We start from the raw sequence: 22,907 nt of genomic DNA on the forward strand, positions 1-22,907 counted from the left end.
GTGTCGGAGAGAGATGGAGTGAAGCCTATTGTTTGAATGAAGGAGGAGAAGCGTTGAAACCAAGCTCATGGGGCCTGTTTAAGACCGTAGAGAGATTTCTGAAGAAGACATACATGAGTTGGAAAGGATGGATTTTCAAAACCCAGAGGTTGCTGGCAGTAGACAGTTTCTTGAAGGGAACCATGGAGGAATGCATTTTTAACATCAAGTTGGTGAATGGGCCATGAAGAGGAGACAGCAACACTAAGAACGGTGCGAATGGTGCTAGGTTTAACAACAGGAGAGAAGGTTTCTTCGTAATCAATTCCTTGTTGCTGAGAAAAGCCACGACAAACCCACCTGGCTTTATATCGTGAGAGGCTCCCATCGGAGTGGAACTTTTGGCGAAAAATCCATTTGCCAGAAACAATATTTGTATTGGGAGGACGAGGAACAAGTTGCCAGGTGTTGTTTTGAAGTAAAGCATTATATTCTTCTTGCATGGCAGCGGCCTAATTGGGATCAAGTAGAGTAGTTTTGTAATTCTTTGGAAGAGAAGTGAGAGATACGGAGGTATGAAGGTTTAGGCGGTCTTGGGGTTGATGAAATCCTGATTTGGCCCTAGTACGCATGCGATGATCATTAATCGGGGCTGCTGTAGGAATAGCACGAGGGGGTAAGGTGGGTACTGGTGAGTCCGGCGCAGCGGAAGAGTCGGACGAAGGAGTAGGGCTGGGTAGTGGAGTGGGAGCAGGGCTGGGTGGTGGAGTGGGAGTAGGGGCCGGGGGTGTTGGGGAGGGAGCAGGGGTCGGGGGTGTTGGGGACGTCTCGGGTGGGGTGAGTGTATGGTTGGGATTGGCTATGGTGGGTGTTAATGGTGTGGTGATAAGTTGTGTTCGGCAGGTAGGGGAGTATATAGTTGGAAAGGACGGGGAGAGGGGGTGTTTGCGGAGCTAGGGGTGTTGGATGGTGTAGTAGTGCGTTGTGAGAAAGGAAAAATGTGCTCAGCAAACGTGACATGACGAGAGACATGAATGTGTCCGGTGTGAAGGTCGAGACAGCGATAGCCTTTGTGCTCGTCAGAGAAGCCGAGAAAAGCACATGGGATAGAGCGTGGTGACAATTTATTTGCAGAAGTGGCGTAGGCATTGGGAAAATAGAGACAACCGAAAACACGAACCGCGGAGTAGTCGGGGTGGGAAAGAAAGAGGGAATAATAGGGAGTAGTGTTGGGTTTAGTTTTGGAAGGTCGAATATTTAGAAGGAAGGTGGCCATGTGTAGGGTTTCAGCCCAAAACTTGGGAGGCATAGATGATTGAATGAGGAGAGTGCGAACTATATCATTGAGGGTGCGAAGAGAGCGTTCTGCTTTACCATTTTGAGGGGAGGTGTAGGGACATGAAAACCTAAGCAGGATGCCATGTTGTAAGAAGAAAGTACGATTTTTAATGTTATCAAACTCGCGACCATTGTCACATTGGATAAAGCGAATTGAGAGGAAGAAGTGAATAGACACATAGCGTTGAAAATTAAGAAAAAGAGAATGGACCTCGGATTTGTTGCGTAGAGGAAAAGTCCAGACAAAGTGGGTGAAATCATCTAGGATAACAAGGTAGTATTTAAAACCCGAAACACTTGCAATGGGAGAGGTCCATAAATCACAATGTATTAATTCAAAGGGATAAGTGCTATAAGAACTAGAGGAACTAAAGGGAAGACGCACATGTTTGCCTAATTGACAAGACTCGCAAAACACAGAATTATGAGAGTCCCTATTACATGGTATGGTAAATTCACTAAGCATAGAAGCTAAGACGGCGGGGTTGGGATGACCCAAGCGACGATGCCAGAGATCGACGGAGGCCAGCATGGATGTTGGAGGGGTGGCGGCAGGAACTCCATTAAGAGAATAAAGATCACCGGAGCTATTGAAGCGAGCGATCTCGGCCTTGGTCAGGTAATCCTTCACAGATAAACCAAAAGGGTCAAATTCAGCCGAAACTAGATTGTCGCAAGTAAATTGGCGAACAGAGATAAGATTCTTAATGAGGGCGGGTGCAACTAGAACATCGCGAAGTAAAAGAGGTTTGGTGGAAGAGGGAAGTTGAGCCTGACCAACACAATATATAGGAATAGATGATCCATCTCCAAGGATAATGGAAGGGAAAGGAGATTTAGTGCAAGAAGATAACCAATTACTAGATGCAGACATATGACTAGAGGCCCCTGAATCAAAGATCCAATCCGTACCTGAGTTTCCTTGTGCAGCAAAGTTATTCATGGCCTGGAGAAAGGCAGCTTGATCCCAGCTCGGCGTCGCAGGTGAGGGTGGCGTCGGAAGCAGTGCCGGCGGATACGATAATGAAGGCAGTAGGGCCGGCTGGGGAGTGTAGTAGGCATTGGCCGGCTGTGGTGGGGGTGGCGTCGGGAGCATGGCCGGCTGAGGTGTGTAGTAGGCGCCGCCGTCGGTGCTGTAATGACCATAAGGAGCATACGTCGGGGCGGCGTGATAGGCATTCGCCGGCTGTCGGGGGTTGAGAACCCCGGGAGCACCAGTAGGCGGCCGAAGGCCGGGTTGCCAGGCACCTGAGTATGCCGGCGGAGCACCGAGGGTGGACGAAGCGGACCAGGGCATGGGCCATGCTTGAACAAGCCCCGTCCAAGGATCATGAGGAGGCCGCCATGCAACCGCAGATGGAGCACTGGTGGGTGGTGCAGGACTCGGTGCTGGTGATGTCGTAGGCGGAACCGAACGAGTCGACGGCGGCCTGTAGATAGGGTTTTTTCCGCGGTAGTTCGGACTAGGACGCCAGCCTGGGGGCAGTTGAATAGATGACGATGCGGACGGCCCGGCGGCAGGAGCCGGCCTGGAAGGCGGCGCTGGTGTAGACGGCAGAGGAGGATGAGCCGCAGCATGAAAGACCTTGGGGCGAGAGTCCTTGCGAGCTTGTGTTTCCGCCGCGAGTTGTAGCAAGGAACGAACTTCAGCGAAGGTAGGAGGGGGCCGTATCATCGGTATGAACGAGGCTTGCTTGTCAAAGTCTTCGCTAAGGCCGACGACGACGATATTGATTAGCTGTGAGTCACTAACTGTATCGCCGAGTTCGCGGAGCTCATCACCAATGGTCTTAACGCGCTGGCAGAACAGGTTCACCAGGGCTTCTCCTTGCACCATATTGCGAAGCTCGGTGTGGAGAGCATTTTTCCGAGCGTCGGTGTTGCTTTGGAAGAGCTGACGGAGGGAGTACCAGATGTTGGCAGCGGTGGCGCCGTCGTGATCGAGCATGTTGAAGATTTCGGTGGTGATGCGGGTGTAGAACCACTGGACGATCGCGAGATCGTCTTTCAACCATTGCAGATCGTCGGGGCGGGGAAGACAGTTGGCGGCGACATGCGAGCACAGGTTGCAGCGGCCGAGGTGGAGATCGAAGAGATGTCTCCAATGGTAGTAGTTGTGGGCGGCGAGATCAAGAACTATGGGGATGTAGGGGCTGACGTCGGAGATTGTGTCAGCAAGAGATATTGGTGCGGCGAGGATGGGTGCAGGGTAGTTTTGTGGAGCTATGGTAAGGGCCGAGAGAGAAGCGGCCGCGGCGTTGGCAGCCTTGGCGATGAGTGCGGCCCGGCGCTCGAAGTAGCCGGCGGCGACGGCGGCGGTGGCGTTGGTGGAGCCATACCCTAAACCCTGGAACCGGTATCTGATACCATGAAAGCTGAATAAAACTGTTTTTTATTGATCATTTGGTGCGGCATACAAGAGTATATAAGAGGGTACAAACCGATTTGGGGTAGGGATACAAAACTGACTTGGACTAGAAGTCGTATACCATAATGACTACTCTAACAAGTAGGACGCTGTGGCACACTTTTTTTTGTTTGGGTGTGACACACTGGACACTTGATTGACATGAACATCTTTCAACGCCTTGCAGGCTCATCACGTTGTTAGAGTTGCATGCTAATCCAGGCTAAGATTTACGAATCCCCGATTATGAATTCCATGAGCGAGAGCTATACGGATCAAGAAGACGCATTACTACACATGTAAAAAGAAAAGGTATTGGGCCATCCAGGCATATGGGCTGCTTCTTGCTAGGCTTGCAGCGGAAGCCCGCAGAGCCAGGTTCCCGAACTTCCGGGATTACCGGTTCGTTTAGTACCACCTCGCTGGTCTTGAGGAGAGAGACAAGAGACTATCTGAAAAGGGGAGGCCAAAAGGTTCAAAAAGAAGGGGGAGGTCAACACTTCAACTCATATCTTTCTCAGCCTTTTGGCTAAGATCAAGTGTATTATATGTTCTTATCAGTTTATAATATGTGATATGTGGGCCATGTACCAACAATGATCTTAAATTTATGTTTTGTGGGAGATGATCCACCACACTAACTTGCTAGTGCTTATGTGGGGGAGGACGGCGCTGGATATTGGGTTTAGCTGAGCTAGGGCGTTTTCGAAACGCCGTTCTCATCATTCCTCGATTTCTAATAACAAGGAAGAGAAAAGAATAGCGATTTAATAGCTTAATGAGCCTGGTGCCCTGTGCTTTCTTATCTTGCAAGATTTGCTTGCTGCAAGTAGTCCGGTTTTCAGAGTCTGTTTAGTTTGGGCAAATAGCTCCCATGCGACATCTTTGAGTTGAATTGTCTCTCATGCGACGTCGTTGGTTGTAATGGCTCTCATGCGACGTCTCCCAGCGCAGAAATAGCTCAAGCAAGACAACCCGTTTACGTGGCTAGTTGGCTGTTAGTTAGGCTGAGGTTTGGTTAGGACACCGAGGGTTATGTGCTCTGACTGGTGGGGTCCATCTAGGGCCACGTAGTCAAGAGTCAACCGTCCACGACTCGACCGGTGACTGTGTGATCGTGCTCGACTCGCTCGTGCTGGACTGGGCGAGCGGCGCCGCCGTAAGCATCTTCTCCGGCAGCGGTTTCTTCTCCGCGGTGATGGAGCGCATTTCTCGGTAGCGGCAGAGCTATTGCGAGTGAGCCCGAAACCCTAGTCCCACTCCCCAGAATTTTGGGGGATCTGTGGCCTCATGCTGCCCCTCTGTTTCTTGGCAATTTAGAATCTCGATTGGATCCGGGGGCTGTTTCTTCTCCGCGGCCCGGTGGTGGAGCGCCTTTCTCGGCAGCGGCTATTGCGAGTGAGTATTTTCCAAACTCTAGTCCCATTCCCCAGAATTTTGGATAAATCTGTGGCCTCATGCTGCCCCTGTTTCTTGGCGTTTTAGAATCTCGATTGGATAGGAGCGCGGGGGCTGAATGAGATGGAGCGAGGAGACAGTGCTTCAAATCAGTAATGCCGCCCTCTTTTCTATTTTAGCTGTTATCGAACTCGATTTGGTAGTGACTATCGCTTACACTGTTGCCGCTGCCTGCCATTGACAAAACAGGGGAGGTTCAGGTTCTGCCACCACATTCGCAATTATAGTGGAATTTTTTCCCTGTAAAGCCAAGCTCAGTGATGGCAGTGTCCAAGACATTGATAGAGATACCACCGTGAGGTTGGATGTCGAATTTGCAGATGTTGATCCCCAGGAATTGGAGAGCATGAAGGAGAAGGCCGTGGGCAATTTGGTGGAGAGAATTGGGGAGAGTATTGTTTGGGGTCCAGAACAAGAGGTATCTCTGCAACGTTTCGATAACTATAATGGTGAATATGCAAGAATTGAAGATGGAGAATCCATGGTTGCTGAAATTGATCAACAAGAAGGGTGGGCAAGCAAACAAGTAACATTTTATGCTGAGCTAATTGATCTGCAAACTCATTCCAGAGTTGGTTATGTGCCATCAAAGATGGCTGCACAGGTGGAAGATAATGAGTGGGTTTCACAAAAGAAGATGTTGGCATTGTTGACTGAACCGACTGTAGTAGCTGAAGATACAGGGATTGATGCAGATGGAGAGGAGGGAACTGAAAGGATCGATATAGTTGACTAGAGGGGGGTGAATAGGCAACTAACAATTTTTAGATTTTCTTTACCAAATTAAACTTTGCATCAAAATAGGTTGTCTAGATATGCAACTAAGTGAGCAACCTATATGATGCAATGACAACAAGCACGCAAGCAAATAAGAGATATAACACGAGTAAACTTGCGAAAGTAAAAGGGACGAGATAACCAAGAGTGGAGCCGGTGAAGACGAGGATGTGTTACCGAAGTTCCTTCCTTTTGAGGGGAAGTACGTCTGCGTTGGAGCGGTGTGGAGGCACAATGCTCCCCAAGAAGCCACTAGGGCCACCGTATTCTCCTCACGCCCTCACACAATGCGAGATGCCGTGATTCCACTATTGGTGCCCTTGAAGGCGGCGACCGGACCTTTACAAACAAGGTTGGGGCAATCTCCACAACTTAATTGGAGGCTCCCAACGACACCACAAAGCTTCACCACAATGGACTATGGCTCCGCGGTGACCTCAACCGTCTAGGGTGCTCAAACACCCAAGAGTAACAAGATCTGCTAGGGATAAGTGGGGGGAATCAAATTTCTCTTGGTGGAAGTGTAGATCGTGGCCTTCTCAACTAATCCCGAGAAAATCAACAAGTTTGATTGGCTAGGGAGAGAGATCGGGCGAAAATGGAGCTTGGAACGACAATGGAGCTTTTGGGGGAAGAGATAAGTCAACTTTGGGGAAGAAGACCCCCTTATATAGTGGGGGGAACAATCCAACCGTTACCCCCACTTCTGCCCCGCAGAGAGCGGTACTACCGCTGGGCCAGCGGTACTACCGCTTGCCCCTATAAGCGGTACTACCGTTCCTCCTCGCGGTACTGCCGCTTGGCCCAGAGCGATACTACCACGGTGGCAGGGCGGTACTACCGCATACGAGCGGTACTACGGCCCCCACTGCCGCGACAAGTACCGTAAAACCCGACACGAAAAAGACCCCTCGAATCGAGGCGGTGGTACTACGGCTGGGGGCTACCAGCGGTACTACTGCTCTGGAGCGGTACTACCGCTCCAGAGCGGTACTACCGCTTGTAGCACCCAAGCGGTACTACTGCTCCGTCCCGCGGTACTACCGCTGGGACCAGAGAGAGCACACTGCTGGGGGCTACCAGCGGTACTACTGCTCTAGAGCGGTACTACTGCTCCAGAGCGGTACTACCGCTTGTAGCACCCAAGCGGTACTACCGCTCCGGCCCGCGGTACTACCGCTGGGACCAGAGAGAGCACACTTAGAAGGGAAACGAGCCCATCATCGAAACGGAAAGGCTCGGAGGGAGGGGCAAAGGAAGTGTACGTGATGATTCCGCCCTAACCTTTCCAAAGCGGATCCCTCTTGATAGTACGGTGATCCCTATGAAACTAGTCCACCAAACTAATTCGAAAGGACTACACCGTCTTCACTTCAAGCTCCGAGGGGAGGGAATCGTCTCGTGCCAAAAAGATGAATCTCTGAAAAACACTCAATGCACACGATTAGTCCGCAAAAGCATTGTCATCAATCACCAAAACATCTTAGGGATAAATATGCCCTTACAATCTCCCCCTTTTTGGTGGATTGATGACAATACGGGATTTGCACAACTGGGAAAAGACAAAGGACATAAGCAAACCCCAAATCTCTAAAATATAGACGGGCTCCCCCTAGATGTGTGCCATCAAGATAAGTGCTTTGGACTGCACGACACACATACTAGCATCAACACTCCCCCTGTATTTTAGAGACCAACAACCTAAGCGAGATACAAGATAGCAGGATATATAACATAATAAAGCATGCAACTCATGAGATATCAAATGACTAGAGACAAAGATAAAGATATGATAAGGATAGGGTAGCATATGTCTCACACCATATGACTTGAACTAAGGTCTCACTGAACACAAAACCAAACAAAGCACAAGGTAGCAAACACAACGAAAGCACAAAGACAAAGACACACTCCTCGCAACACAACGACGCAAATCCCTAAACTCTCTCCCCCTTTGGCATTGAGACACCAAAAGGGGCAAAGAGCTAACCTACGGCTCCAGGTGAGAGCATGCCGAGGATCTCGAACATCAGGACTCTGCGTGATCATCTGCACCGCCGTCCTCGCCCGGAAACTGCTCGGCATCTGAATCGGTCCACGGATAGTGCTGCTGGATCCACTCCTCCTCCTCCTCAGTGATCTGACCCTCAGAGCCGCTGGTGACTGTCGCACCCAACTGACGCATAAGCTCCTTGTGACGTCTCCTTGCCTTCTTCTCAGCCACATGAGTCATGTACTAACCGTGAGACTCCATGCAGAACAGCTTCTTCATCTTGTGTTTGAGCTTCTTTGCCCAAGAGGGCTCTGCCGCAGAAGGCTCTGTCCCAAAAGGCACATATTCCTCATCATCATCACCGGCATCAGCCTCGCCCTCGGTCTCCATGGCAGCAGCAGAAGATGGAACTCCAGATCTAGGAATTCCCCAATTATCCTTCTTCCTCAGCCGCTTGATCTCATGAGAAACCAACTCTCCAGTTTCCAGCTACTCCTCAGGATAGGTACGTCTCCAGGCCTTCTCAATAAGCAACATAATGAACGGACCATAAATTGGGCACTTGCGCTCAGAAACAGCAGCAAGAAGTTCAGACCACATGACATGAGAGATGTCCAGGGACTCGCCAGTGTTTGCTTCCTTCTCATGCTGGCAGAAGAGAAGCATGTCCACGAGATAAGAGTGTACCATGTCCAGATTCCCGATACGAGGGAAGAGAGTCTCGCGGAAGATACGGTGAAGGATGTCCAGATAGGCAGACAACTCATAGGTTTCCTTCCTGGTCTCAGGGTTGACCTTCCGAGTACAGTAGGGCCAGAGGGCTTGCTTGTGAGTGGAGGTAACATTTTGGTGAGGACGAAAACCGACTGGAGTCTCGAGCCCTTGATCTTCCACCTCAAGCATCCCCATGAAGGCCTGCCACTTGACAGCTAGCAGCTTCCCATTAGTCATCCAAGTCAGAGTCCTGTCTGCATCAGTTCCTAGGTGGACAGTGGCAAAGAACTGTGCCAGCAGATCTGCATCAAAGTCCTTGTTGAACTGCATGATCCTGAGAATGTTCAACTGAGAGCACATCTGAAGGGCATCACCAAAGTACTCAGGGTCCTTCTCCATAGCGTCCGTGTTGATGGAATGAACATTGACAAAGAGGTTCTTCTTAGCCTTGATCACATCAAAGTATGTGGCATACTGAAACCGGTTTCAGAACGGGCGATTGACAAGGTTGGGTTCTTGGTCTTCCTCATATGGGTTGCGCCGACGCCTGTCCCAGAATTCCTTGCTAGACATCTCAGTCACCTTCTTGCCACTTGGCTTCAGTCAGTTGGCAATCTTCTTCTTGAGAGGAGGATTAGCACTTGAGGAAGCACCCCCTGGCGGCGGTGGAGCACTGGAAGAACCACCTGCAGTCTCAGATGAGCGGTACCGCTTTGACGTTGAACGCCCGGGGTTGACACGGCGGACTTGCTGCTCAGGATGTTCATCATCTGGAACCAAACACACGGACACAAGAAACAACCAGAAAGAGCGATCAAAACCAAATAAACACAACAAATATGGATCAACTTGTGGTAGGAAACGATGGAACTGGGCATCCAGCGGTAGTACCGTGCATGCACAGCGGCAGTACCGCACCAGCGGTAGTACCCTGCACCCGCAGCGGTAGTACCGTGCCAGATGGGCGGCAGTACCGCTCGAGATGGGGCACGGAGGATCCCTACTGTCGTGGTCAGATCTGGCACTACCGGGGATGCCAAATTCAAAAATAAACCTACCAAACATCAATCCAAAGAGTCTAGTTGCCTTCTCCAACCTACTCAAGCCTAGATTTGGCCAAAAATCTAGAGATGCAACTACTATTGCCCCTAAAACGCGAGATCTGAAAACTAGACAAGAAGAGAAGAGGAACAGGGGCAATACCGGCATCCATGGCAAGAGGACGAGGTGGGGATCGACTCCACCGAAGGAAATGGAAAGGAACGGTCCAGAGACGGAGGGCCGCCGGAGCCTTCCCGCGGCGAGATGGCGCTGGAGAGAGAGGAAGAGGAACCAGGGGACGAAGCAAATGAGTATGGGGGGGAGGAAACCACCCCTGCCCATGACTTAACCCCCTGGCCCCGCCCCTCAGCGGTAGTACCGTGGTGATGGGCGGTAGTACCGCTTAGCCACATAAGCGGTAGTACCGCTCCGTAGAGCGGCAGTACCGCTCCAGCGGTAGTACCGTGCCTTCACAACGGTAGTACCGCCCAGCGCAACTCAAAACAAGACTCAACACCTATGGCACAAAACGAAAGACGGGAAACGACGGCAAGAAGACCAACAAGAGCACCAGCAAGAGAACAAGAACCACACGCCTCTATACGAGAGGGCGGTGGCCGAGGCCACCTATGTTTGAGTCAATTGGTATGGCACCGCGAAGAATTATCCTTGGGCCCATGACCAAAGCTCGTCTTTGAAGCACAAGTACCATCAAAAATGGCTAATGTGAAAGAGTGAGATTAGTTTATGCATTATGGGGGGAGGAAGAGTTCATTGAGAGAACAACACTCCCCCTAAGTCCATGCCTACACCTAGACAAGAATGCATGATGAATGTGAGGGATGTGCAAAGGTTCAAACCACATTGCTCGAATCAATGATATTTAGCTCATGCCTTAACTCGCGAAATCTTGCTTCATCCAATGGCTTCGTGAAAATATCTGCAAGGTTATCATGAGTGTTGACATAGTTGAGCTCGATCTCCCCTCGCCTAATATGATCCCGGATGAAGTGATACCGAATCTCAATATGCTTTGTCTTGAAGTGTTGCATCGGGTTGAGAGAAATCTTGATAGCACTTTCATTGTCACACCAAAGGGACACTTTGTCACAAATGACACCGTAATCCTTTAAAGTTTGCCTCATCCATAAGAGTTGTGCACAACAACTCCCGGCCGCCACATACTCCGCTTCGGTGGACGAGAGAGACACACAACTTTGCTTTTTAGAAGACCAACTTACCAAAGAGCAACCAAGAAATTGGCACCCTCCGGAAGTGGACTTCCTATCCACTTTTTCTCCCGCCCAATCGGAGTCCGAATAACCTACAAGCTTGAAGTTTGCTCCTCTTGGGTACCATAAGCCAAAGTTTGGGGTATGAGCCAAATATCGAAAGATTCGCTTGACCGCCACAAAGTGGCTTTCCTTAGGTGCGGCTTGAAACCGTGCACATATTCCCACACTCAACATGATATCCGGTCTAGATGCACAAAGGTAAAGCAAGGATCCAATCATGGAGCGATATACCTTTTGATCCACCGCTTTACCATTGGGATAAATGTCAAGTTGGCACTTGGTGGGCATTGGAGTGGAAGCCGGCTTGACATCACTTAGCTTGAATCTATTTAGCATCTCTTGAGTGTATTTGGCTTGGTTGATGAAGGTTCCTTCTCTTCTTTGTTTGATTTCGAATCCGAGAAAGAACTTCAACTCTCCCATCATAGACATCTTGAACTTTGAGGTCATGAGAGCGGGAAATTCTTCATTGAAGGATTTGTTAGGGGAACCAAAAATAATATCATCAACATATAGTTGGCACACAAACAACTCCCCTTTGACCTTCTTAGTAAAAAGAGTGGGGTCGATTTTCCCGATTTCGAATCCACGGTCTTGTAACAACTCCGTAAGATGCTCATACCACGCACGTGGGGCTTGTTTAAGGCCATAGAGCGCCTTGTGGAGTTGATACACATGATCGGGGAAATAGGGATCTTCGAACCCGGGGGGTTGTTTGACATAGACCAACTCATTTATGGGACCATTAAGAAAAGCACTCTTCACATCCATTTGTTGCAACGTGAAATTATGATGAGAAGCATAAGCAATCAACAAACGAATAGATTCAAGGCGAGCGACGGGGGCAAAGGTTCCACCGTAGTGGATACCCTCGACTTGGGAGTAGCCTTGTGCCACCAAACGAGCCTTGTTGGGAACAATGATCCCATGAGCGTCTTGCTTGTTCTTGAATATCCACTTGGTTCCAATGACATTATGGTTCCCGGTTGGCCTTGGCACTAATTTCCACACTTGGTTATGTTCGAAGTTGTTGAGTTCTTCATGCATGGCATTGAGCCAATCCGGGTCCTCGAGCGCTTCATAAACCTTTTGGGGTTCGACACAAGAAACAAGTGCATGATGTTCACAATAGTTTGCTAATTGTCTACGAGTGCTTACCCCCTTTCTTAGGCTTCCAACCACATTCTCCATGAGATGACCTTTGGTGGTGAGCTTGGAAGCGATCTTAGCGGCACGATGCTCCAATTCCTCCTCGGAAGTGAAGTGAGGAGGGGTTACTTGAGCATCGTCTTGAGCTTGTTCTTGATCTTGAACTTGCTCGAGGGGAAGAACTTGACCTTGGGCATCATTTGGTGGATCACCACCATCTTGAGGTTGATCTTGCCCTTGATCTTGTTCATGAGGTTGAGGGCCTTCACTTTGTTCTTCGGAAGCGTGTGGGTCTTGGGTTGGTGATGGCTCCACTTGAGTGGAGCATTGTCCTTCTCCTTCGGCCACAAGGGGTTCCTCAATGGGTAGGATATATCCAACACCCATTCTTCTTATGGCTTGGGGAAGAATTTCATCACCTACATCACAAGTACCATTTTGCTCCACTTGGGAGCCGTTATTCTCATCAAACTCCACGTTACACGTCTCCTCAATAAGTCCCGTGGACTTATTGAGAACACGGTAAGCATGGGAGTTTGTAGCATAACCAACAAATATGCCCTCATGAGCTCTAGTCTCAAATTTAGACAAACGAACACCTTTCTTGAGAATGAAACACTTACACCCGAACACCCGAAAGAACTTGAGGTTGGGCTTGTTACCGGTGAGTATCTCATATGGAGTCTTGTTCAAGCCTTTGCGGAGATAGAGCCGATTTGAAGCATGACACGCGGTGTTGATGGCGTCGGCCCAAAAGTTCTATGGAGACTTGAACTCCGCCATCATGGTCCTTGCCGCATCCATCAACGTCCGGTTCTTCCTCTCCGCAACACCATTTTGTTGAGGGGTGTAAGGTGCGGAATATTGATGCTTGATCCCCTCATCACTAAGAAACTCATCCAAGGTGTAGTTCTTGAACTCGGTGCCGTTGTCACTTCTTATTGTCAAGATCTTTGCATTGTGTTGACGTTGGGCTTCATTTGCAAAGTCAATGACTGTTTGTTGGGTCTCACTCTTCCTCTTGAAAAAATACACCCAAGTGTATCTAGAATAGTCATCCACAATTACCAAGCAATACTTTCTACCCCCAAGACTATCAAAGGATGGAGGCCCAAAGAGATCCAAATGAAGGAGCTCCAAAGGCCTCTTCGAGTAAATGAGAGTCGTGGGAGGGTGAGCCTTCTCATGAAGCTTTCCTTCGATACAAGCACTGCAAGCACGATCTTTAGCAAAACTAACGTTCGTTAGTCCACGGACATGGTCCCTCTTGAGAAGACTTTGCAAAGATCTCATATTGACATGGGCTAAACGGCGATGCCAAAGCCATACCACGTCAACTTTAGCCATTAGGCATGTCGCGGTCTTAGTGGGTCGCTCCGAAAAGTTAATCACATAGAGACCGTTCTCGACATGCCCAACAAAGGCTACTTTAAGAGTCTTGCTCCACAAGAGGGCCACGGTATCAATATCAAAGAAAGTGGCAAAGCCCATGGTAGCAAGTTGACGAACGGAAAGTAAATTGTATGCAAGGGACTCAACTAGCATGACCTTCTCGATCGTGAGATCATGAGAAATGACAACTTTGCCGAGTCCCAATACCTTAGAAGACGAGGCATCACCCCACTCGACATTGGTGGGCATAGATGGAATCTTGTGCACGTCCACCACCAAGTCCTTGCTTCCGGTCATATGATTTGTAGCTCCACTATCGAGCAACCATGATCCCCCACCGGAAGCAAACACCTACAAGAGATCAATGCTTGGTTTTAGGTACCCATTTTGTAATGGGACCTTTGATGTTAGTAACAAGGGTCTTAGGAACCCAAATGGACCATTCAATATACTCATGAGGAGAACCAACAAATTTGGCATAAACACGCCCATCACTTGCACGACATAACACATAAGAAGGATTAAAGTCGCCGGCTTTGTTGGATGGGGTGAAATTGCCCTTCTTGACACCGTCACCCTTCGCATTGTTCTTCTTCTCCTTGGAAGTACCCTCTCCCTCCTTCACAAAAGTTTGCTTGAGAGGGGGAGGTCGTTTGGTCTTGTCATTCTTCTTCTTGTTCTTGGGCTTGGGTGCGAACCCAATCCCCTCCTTGGCCACAACTTCCTTTTGGTTTCTCAAAAGGTCGTTGAGGTTCTTCTCACCTTGTATGCATGACACAAGGCCTTTCTCAAGTTGCTCCTTCAACTTAGCATTCTCCTCAACAAGAAGCACATGCTCACAACAAGGGTTAGTAGCATTTGCATTATCAATTAACACCATATGAGGAAAGGTGGCTTTCTCCTTAGTTAGCATTACTTGGAGTTGATCATGAGACTCCTTGAGGCTAGCATGAACGCCCTTCAATACTTTGTGAGCCTTGTCGAGAATGTCAAACTTCTCTTTAAGTCTAGCAAGATCAACCCCAAGTTTTGCCTTCTCGGAGTTTAGCACACGAGACGCAACAAGAGCATGATCAAGATCTTTCTTTAACTTAGCATGATCATCGTTGTATGACTCCTCAAGAGCCAAACGAAGACCACGCTCTTCGTCAAGAGCATTGGAAAGATCCGAAATCTCATCAGCATAGTCACGACTATGCCCCTCCATCTTAGAGATGGTATCTTCGTGAGCCTCGATCATGTCATTGGCTTCACCAAGTTGTTCCAAGAGAGAAACGAAGTGCTTCTTGGATTTACCCTTGAGTTTACCCATAAAGGTCTCAAACTCATTTTCCTCCACATTTCCCCCTCATGTTCATCAATGCTATCCGTCGAAGAATGATGATTAATGATGGTAGTTTTGATGTTGGAGGTTACCTTATTGGTGACTTTAGCCATGAGGCACTTGGCGGTGATGTTCTCATTGGGTGAGTCGAAGAGAGACATCCGTGGAGTCTTCACAATTGCAACGGAGACCATGGCAACCGACTCATCATCTTCATCATCGTCATCATCCTCGTTGTACTCTTCTTGTACCACTAATGCCTTGGGAGGAGTCTTCTTGGTGAAGTTGCTCTTGTTGGGGAACGACTTGGCCTTGTCCTTTCTAATGAGCTTGCAACCATTGTCTTCCCTCTTCTCGTAAGGGCAGTCCGCAACAAAGTGGCTCACATTGCCACAATTGAAGCAAGTTCTCACTCGTTGCTTGCCCTTTGCGCCACTTGAATTGCTCTTGTTGAAGTTTGGCCTTGTGTTCTTCTTGCTCCAAAATTGCCTCGAAGCAAGAGCCATGTGTTCATGATAGGCATACTTCGTATCTTCGAGGTTGCCCTCCTCTTCTTCCTCTTCATCCTCTTCCTCCATACTAACCTTGGCCTTTAGAGCAAGGTTGGGCTTCTTTACTCTTTGAGAGCGAAGAACCGCATTGTCGGCGGTCTTGTCCAAGATGCTCATAGCAACAAACTCATCCAACACTTCACTTGATGACAAGGTGTGGAAGTCCGGCCTTTGACGAATTACGGAGGACATGGCTTTGTGGTAGGGCATCATTGCCTTGAGGAATTTGCGCTTGATCCAATTGTCATCCGTGTCCTTACTTCCATGATCTCGGAGAGAGACCGCGAGTTTGGTTACTCTCCGAAAGAGCTCACGAGGTTCTTCATCTTCTTTCATTGCAAACTCGTCGGCTTCATCTTGCACCACTTCATAGTTGGAGTGTTGAATGCTTGCGCTTCCCCGATAGAGGGAAACAACTTGGAGCCAAGCATCTTTGGCCATGGTGTAAGGCCGGAGATGAGGAAGATCTTCGGGTGGGATTGCTTCTTGGATGATGAAGAGAGCATTCTCATTGAATTGATGATCCACAACTTCTCTAGGAGTGAAGTTACTTCGGTCACGCGGATAAAAACCTTCTTCAATGATTCTCCAAAGGTTAGTTTTCACATGATTTAAATGACGCTTAAAACGATAGACCCAAGAATCAAAATCTACATTCTTCTCAATCTTAGGAGCCGGGCCGGCATGATTTAAATGAGCTGAAGGGAGCGGTCCACCATAGACAGGTGGAGGTTCCACATGGGCAAAGATGCCGGTGCCCATTTTACCACTAGAAGAAGGAGCTTTCTCGCTAGTAGCTTCCCCTTTGTCGGAGGAAGCATCCGTCACCTTGTTGGCGGGATCACCCACTTTCAATGGTGCGGTGGAAAGCTTAAGCCCTTCTAAGTATTTATTAAACATGTTTTAGACCTCGGTAGTCATGGAGGTTTTCAATGTGTCCAACGCCACATTTAATTCCTCACGAGAGACCGCGGTTCCCCCATCTCCCATAGACGAGACCGGATTCACACCGGAGTGCTCCTCCACACCGTCTACGACGTCAACCATACTCTTAGGATGGTAAAGTCCTTAATAAAGAGACGAGGCTCTGATACCAATTGAAAGGATCGATATAGTTGACTAGAGGAGGGGGGTGAATAGGCAACTAACAATTTTTAGCTTTTCTTTACCAAATTAAACTTTGCATCAAAATAGGTTGTCTAGATATGCAACTAAGTGAGCAACCTATATGATGCAATGACAACAAGCACGCAAGCAAATAAGAGATATAACACGAGTAAACTTGCGAAAGTAAAAGGGACGAGATAACCAAGAGTGGAGCCGGTGAAGACGAGGATGTGTTACCGAAGTTCCTTCCTTTTGAGGGGAAGTACGTCTGCGTTGGAGCGGTGTGGAGGCACAATGCTCCCCAAGAAGCCACTAGGGCCATCGTATTCTCCTCACGCCCTCACACAATTCGAGATGCCGTGATTCCACTATTGGTGCCCTTGAAGGCGGCGACCGGACCTTTACAAACAAGGTTGGGGCAATCTCCACAACTTAATTGGAGGCTCCCAACGACACCACAAAGCTTCACCACAATGGACTATGGCTCCGCGGTGACCTCGACCGTCTAGGCTAGGGTGCTCAAACACCCAAGAGTAACAAGATCCGCTAGGGATAAGTGGGGGGAATCAAATTTCTCTTGGTGGAAGTGTAGATCGTGGCCTTCTCAACCAATCCCGAGCAAATCAACAAGTTTGATTGGCTAGGGAGAGAGATCGGGCGAAAATGGAGCTTGGAGCAACAATGGAGCTTTTGGGGGAAGAGGTAAGTCAAGTTTGGGGAAGAAGACCCCCTTATATAGTGGGGGGAACAATCCAACCGTTACCCCCACTTCTGCCCCGCAGAGAGCGGTACTACCGCTGGGCCAGCGGTACTACCGCTTGCCCCTATAAGCGGTATTACCGTTCCTCCTCGCGGTACTGCCGCTTGGCCCAGAGCGGTACTACCGCGGTGGCAGGGCGGTACTACCGCATACGAGCGGTACTACGGCCCCCACTGCCGCGGCAAGTACCGTAAAACCCGACACGAAAAAAGACCGCTCGAATCGAGGCGGTACTAGCACGAGACCACCGCGGTACTACGGCTGGGGGCTACCAGCGGTACTACTGCTCTGGAGCGGTACTACCGCTCCAGAGCGGTACTACCGCTTGTAGCACCCAAGCGGTACTACCGCTCCGTCCCGTGGTACTACCGCTGGGACCAGAGAGAGCACACTGCTGGGGGCTACCAGCGGTACTACTGCTCTAGAGCGGTACTACCGCTTGTAGCACCCAAGCGGTACTACCGCTCCGGCCCGCGGTACTACCGCTGGGACCAGAGAGAGCACACTGAGAAGGGAAACGAGCCCATCATCGAAACGGAAAGGCTCGGAGGGAGGGGCAAAGGAAGTGTACGTGATGATTCCGCCCTAACCTTTCCAAAGCAGACCCCCTCTTGATAGTACGGTGATCCCTATGAAACTAGTCCACCAAACTAATTCGAAAGGACTACACCGTCTTCGCTTCAAGCTCCAAGGGGAGGGAATCGTCTCGTGCCAAAAGGATGAATCTCTGAAAAACACTCAATGCACACGATTAGTCCGCAAAAGCATTGTCATCAATCACCAAAACATCTTAGGGATAAATATGCCCTTACAGGAACCCATGGTGCTAGGAAGATTGTTGTTGACTGGAATGTAGTAGAGTTGAATGAAAAAACAGATTTGGTCATTACACAAATATCTGACATTGATATGGCCGAAATGTTTGGCATTCAAGTTGATGACAAAGGTAAGGAGAAGGATGACAGTTCTTTGCCTGCTGATGGTAACACATGCCCTAGAAATGCAAATGAGGATGAAGAAGAGCTGATGAGAGAGGCTGCAGATGATGTGGATGATGCAGATGATAATGAGCTGGTTTGTTTGTATGACAAAGAGAACCCAGTTATTGAGGTGGGAAAGTTGTGACCAAGCATGAAGGAGTTTAGGATGTCTTTCAGGACCTATGCAGTGAAAAAAGAGTTTGATGCCAAGACTATGTGGACTGATCGAAAGAAATTTTATGCTCGGTGCAAAGGTTATGATGGTGGTGGCAATCCTTGCAAATGGCACATGTCTGCCAGACTACAACCTGATGGAAGTATAGTAAGGGTAAATCAAATACCACACCAGCATACATGTATGACCACTTCACAGAGAGTTTCAAAGATGACATCACAGCTTTGGGTTACAGAGAAGATTACTCCTATTTTAGCCAAGACTCCAAACACTACTGCAAAGAGGCTTAAAGTTGACTTGGAGAAGCTGTACCCCATCCAGCTGCAATATATCACAGTGTGGAAAGCAAAACAAAGGGCCATGAAAACATTGTATGGTGACTGGGCAAATACATTTAGGATGTTGTATAGTTTTAAAGCAGAGGTGGAGAAGAGGTCACCTGGAAGTGTGGTGGAGATAGATACAGAGGTAACAGAGGATGGCAAGGTTTTATTCAGCAAGTTTTTTATGTGTTTGAAGCCTTGCATAGATGGATTCAAAGCAGGTTGTCGTCCATATTTGAGCATAGACTCATCTTTTTTCACTGGAAAGTGGAATGGTCAGTTGGCTGCATGCAATGCTCTAGATGGACACAACTGGATGTTCCCAATTGCAATAGGAATGTTTCAATCAGAGACAGAGGCATCATGGATATGGTTCATGATGCAACTGAAAAGATGCATAGGGCCAGTTTCTCCTTTGGCCATCCACACAGATGCATGTAAAGGGTTGGAAAATGCAGTAAAAATGTTTTCCCCCATGCTGAGTAGAGGGAGTGCTTTGGACATATGTGGATGAATCTGATAAAAAAATTCAGAGGAGATGGATTTGGGCGCATGTGGCCAGCAGCAAGATCCTACACCAGACAGACACATTCCTATCACCTTGGTAAGATATTGGCATCATGTAGTGATAATGAATTTGCTTCATGGTTGAACACACACCATTCTCTGTTGTGGTATAGATCGGGTTTTAATACTACCATAAAATGTGATCATATCAATAACAACTTGGCAGAAAGTTTTAATAACAAAGTGAAGGATTTGAAAGACTTGCCTGTGCATGACATGGTGGACCAAATAAGGATCATGATCATGCGTTTGTGGGAGTTGAGAGGAAAAATTGCTAATATTTTGGAAGGGGACAAGCTTCCAGCAGTGGTACAACAGGTGGTCAACAGGAGTAGAAATCTTTCACATCTATCTGTTGAGAAATCTTCCTTGTGGGGTGCTGAAGTTAGAGATACAAAGAGTGGCAAGAGGCATGTGGTAAATACTGAGTTGCATGAGTGCACTTGCCAAGATTGGCAACACACTGGAAAACCATGTGAGCATTCCATACTTTTTTTGGCATCCAGGTTAAATATGCACCCATATTTGCATGAGTATTATTCAGTACAAAAATTCAAAGCTGCATATGCAAGTCCAATTCCTGCACTGACTGACCAATCTCAGTGGCCTGAGGTGGAAATAGAATTTACCTTGTGTCCCCCTGTCACTAGAAGAAAGACTGGGAGGCCAAAACAGAGCAGATTCAAAGCTTGGTTTGAGAAAGGTGGTTGTAGTAAGAAGGGGGAAAAGGAAAAGGAAAAGAATGATAAGCCCAAAAGGGCTCAAAAAGGTAACAAAAATAGGTGCAAGTTGTGTGAGGTACTTGGGCACAGAGTTGGTTCATCCAAATGCATCTACACTCCTCAGAGGCCAAAGTATGTTTATGTTACTGTTTTTGCAAGTTTTTGATTTTGCTACTTGTTCTAGTATCTAACCAAGTGAAATGCTTTATTTTTTAGGAGGAAGCGTGCAGAAAAAGCCCCACCTCTTGTTGTTGAACAGTGCTGGCCAGTGAAAAAAGCAAGACTCAATGGCTTTAGAAGGAAGAGCACTAAGCAGATAATGTTTGGTGACAAAGATATGGAGCAAACTGAAACTGTTACTGCTGAACATGAGCTAAGTGTTTCTGTTTTGGACGATGTGATGCGTACTGAATCTGTTTTACAGGCGCTAGGGCAATCTGAAACTGTTGCACATGAAGCAACTGTTGTGCTGCCATGCGAATCTGCTTTGACAGCTGTGTTGCCATGTTTGGAGGTTGTGTTGCCAAGTGTTGAGTTGCAAACTGAAGCAGTTGAACAAGGTGTGCCATCTACTCAAGCTGCAGAAGTGCAAACTGAAGAAGTGGGACATGGTGAGGGGCAAAAGTTGAGGGGGCCTAGTGGAGTTGGCAAGAAAACCAAGGGGCCAAAAAGCAAGAGCATCATCATCAACAAACTATGCGCCGTGGAACCAAACAGTGTAAAAAAGGAGAAGAAATCGAGTGGTAGAAAGAAGCAAAAGAAATAGAGTCGAAATCATTCAAATTTGATGTGAAAACTTAAGTTTGTTGTTATTTGATGTGAAAACTTATGTTCTTTCATGTGAAAACTTATGTGCTATGATATTGATTTGACTTGTAATAAAATTCAAATTTGAACCGACATTTAAATTTGAACCTATCTCCAATATTTTTGGAGTTCATTTGTTTGTTCTGTGATGTTGCATTGTTTTATGTACTACTATGCACTTTAGTTCATAAATCCAACCCTTTTTGTGAAGTCCAACTCATAGTCACTGAAAATGTTGTCCAAACAGGCTCCAAAGTAAGGGAAAACGACCCCATTTCTAAGCAAGTTTTTTTCGACCTTCTCAAAATAAAAATAAAAATTTCTTAGCTTATATTATACCTATATAGGATCAATACGAAGTCTCACCTTTTTTTGAATAAGTATTCATATTATTAATTTATTTTTGAAAAAACACCCTTTAATACAAAGTCAGCAATAAAACAAGTTTAAAAATTTTAAATGCAAAAATAACTTCAGATCCTCTTTAGTCACTCCAAAATGGAACTCCCCGATCCTTAGCCCGCAGGGATGCAAATGGTCTCTACTTGTGTTCTTCGTCGATCACTTATGTTGGGATAATGGGCCTACTATATTAGAGACTCTTGCGTGCCGTGAAGCTTTGGCCTTGGCTAAGGATCTCGTCCTTATCAATGTTATCATCTCATCTGATTGTCAGGTGATAGTATGAGACATTGATGGAAGCATAGGGCTAGCATGCAGCAATCATAAAGGAGATGCAGGCAAGAGCGGCTGAGTTTGAGTCATGCAAGTTCATCTATGAAAGCCGGAGCAGAAATGTTGAAGCAGGTAGTTTAGCTAAGTTTGCTTTATCATAAAGAACGCGAAAACCTAGATTTGCTTTATCGATGGACACTGGACACCCAGTTTGACATGGCTGGACTGGAAACACTGCTTATCAAGAGCACATACACCAGTATGAAAACCTTTTGAGTGTGTTGTTAAGGTCAATACCATTTGTCTTACCACCTGGCATGGAGCCATCGCTGTCTTCAACTTAGCGGGAAAACCTTCTTAGGGTCTTTGAGTCGTTCTGGACTGACTAGCAATGCCAATGGAACTTAATCATATTCATGCCATCTCGTACTCTGTGCTTGGGATAGTTTCTATAGAAGAAGGATCTGACTAGCTGGTTGGACAATGCACACCCCAAAAGGCGTATTCGAGTAAGAGGCATCCCCTTCCATAATCAATTACTCCGTTCGTTTCTAAATATAAGTCCTTGTAGATATTTCACTATGAACTATATACGGATGTATGTAGATGCATTTTAGAATGTAGATTCACTCATTTTGCTCTGTATGTAATCTATAGTGGAATCTCTACAAAGACTTATATTTAAAAATGAAGAAGTGAATAGAAAGGAGTCCTCGATTTAATGTTGAAGAGGCAAGATGAGATAGGAGAGGGGAAGTTGAACAAGAGTTGACGAAGTCCAATGAAGCTGGGGCATGAAAAATGTTCAGAAAAAACACCTTCCACCCACATTCAAAAACAAAAATTTCTTAATGTTTTTTTAATTCACTTTTTAAAATTTCGTGAGTGTTTAAAAAATACACTAACATTTTTTAAAATCATGAATATTTTAAAATTGACAAACATTTTTAAAATTCCTGAACACTTAGTTAAATTCATGGATTTAAAAAATGGTTATATAATTTGAAATATTTTCCATGTTTGTTTTCTAGATTTCCGTGTTTGTAATGGAAAACATGAGTGAAAATGCTCTGGCCGAAGTGAAGAGGAAATCCCCCACGGGCTCTCGCGACCGCGTCGCCCCCACGGGCGACCGGCCGCGCCGTGACCCTCTTCTCCAGCCCCCCTCCCCCTCCTTCCCTCCCTGCCGCCGTCGTCGGCGCTCGCCGCCGGGCCTGGCCCGGGCGACACTGGCGGCGGCGCCCCCTCGCAATTCCCCTCTCGGCTCTCCTCTGGCGCGGGACGGAGCGGGCTGGGGGGTGTCCCTAGGCGGCGGCGGTCCGGCGTGGCGGCGGGGTCTTGGCGCTGCGCGGGCGGATGGCTGGGCGGTGGCG

General features: G+C 47.7%; 1 pseudogene; it reads left to right on the forward strand.

The window, feature by feature from the left end:
• The first annotated feature begins 4,232 nt into the window (after positions 1 to 4,232).
• Positions 4,233 to 4,362, forward strand: LOC123146475 (uncharacterized; annotated as a pseudogene).
• The last annotated feature ends 18,545 nt before the right edge of the window (positions 4,363 to 22,907 follow it).

This window comes from Triticum aestivum, chromosome 6D (genome assembly GCF_018294505.1).
Source record: "Triticum aestivum cultivar Chinese Spring chromosome 6D, IWGSC CS RefSeq v2.1, whole genome shotgun sequence".
Taxonomy (NCBI): Eukaryota; Viridiplantae; Streptophyta; class Magnoliopsida; order Poales; family Poaceae; genus Triticum; species Triticum aestivum.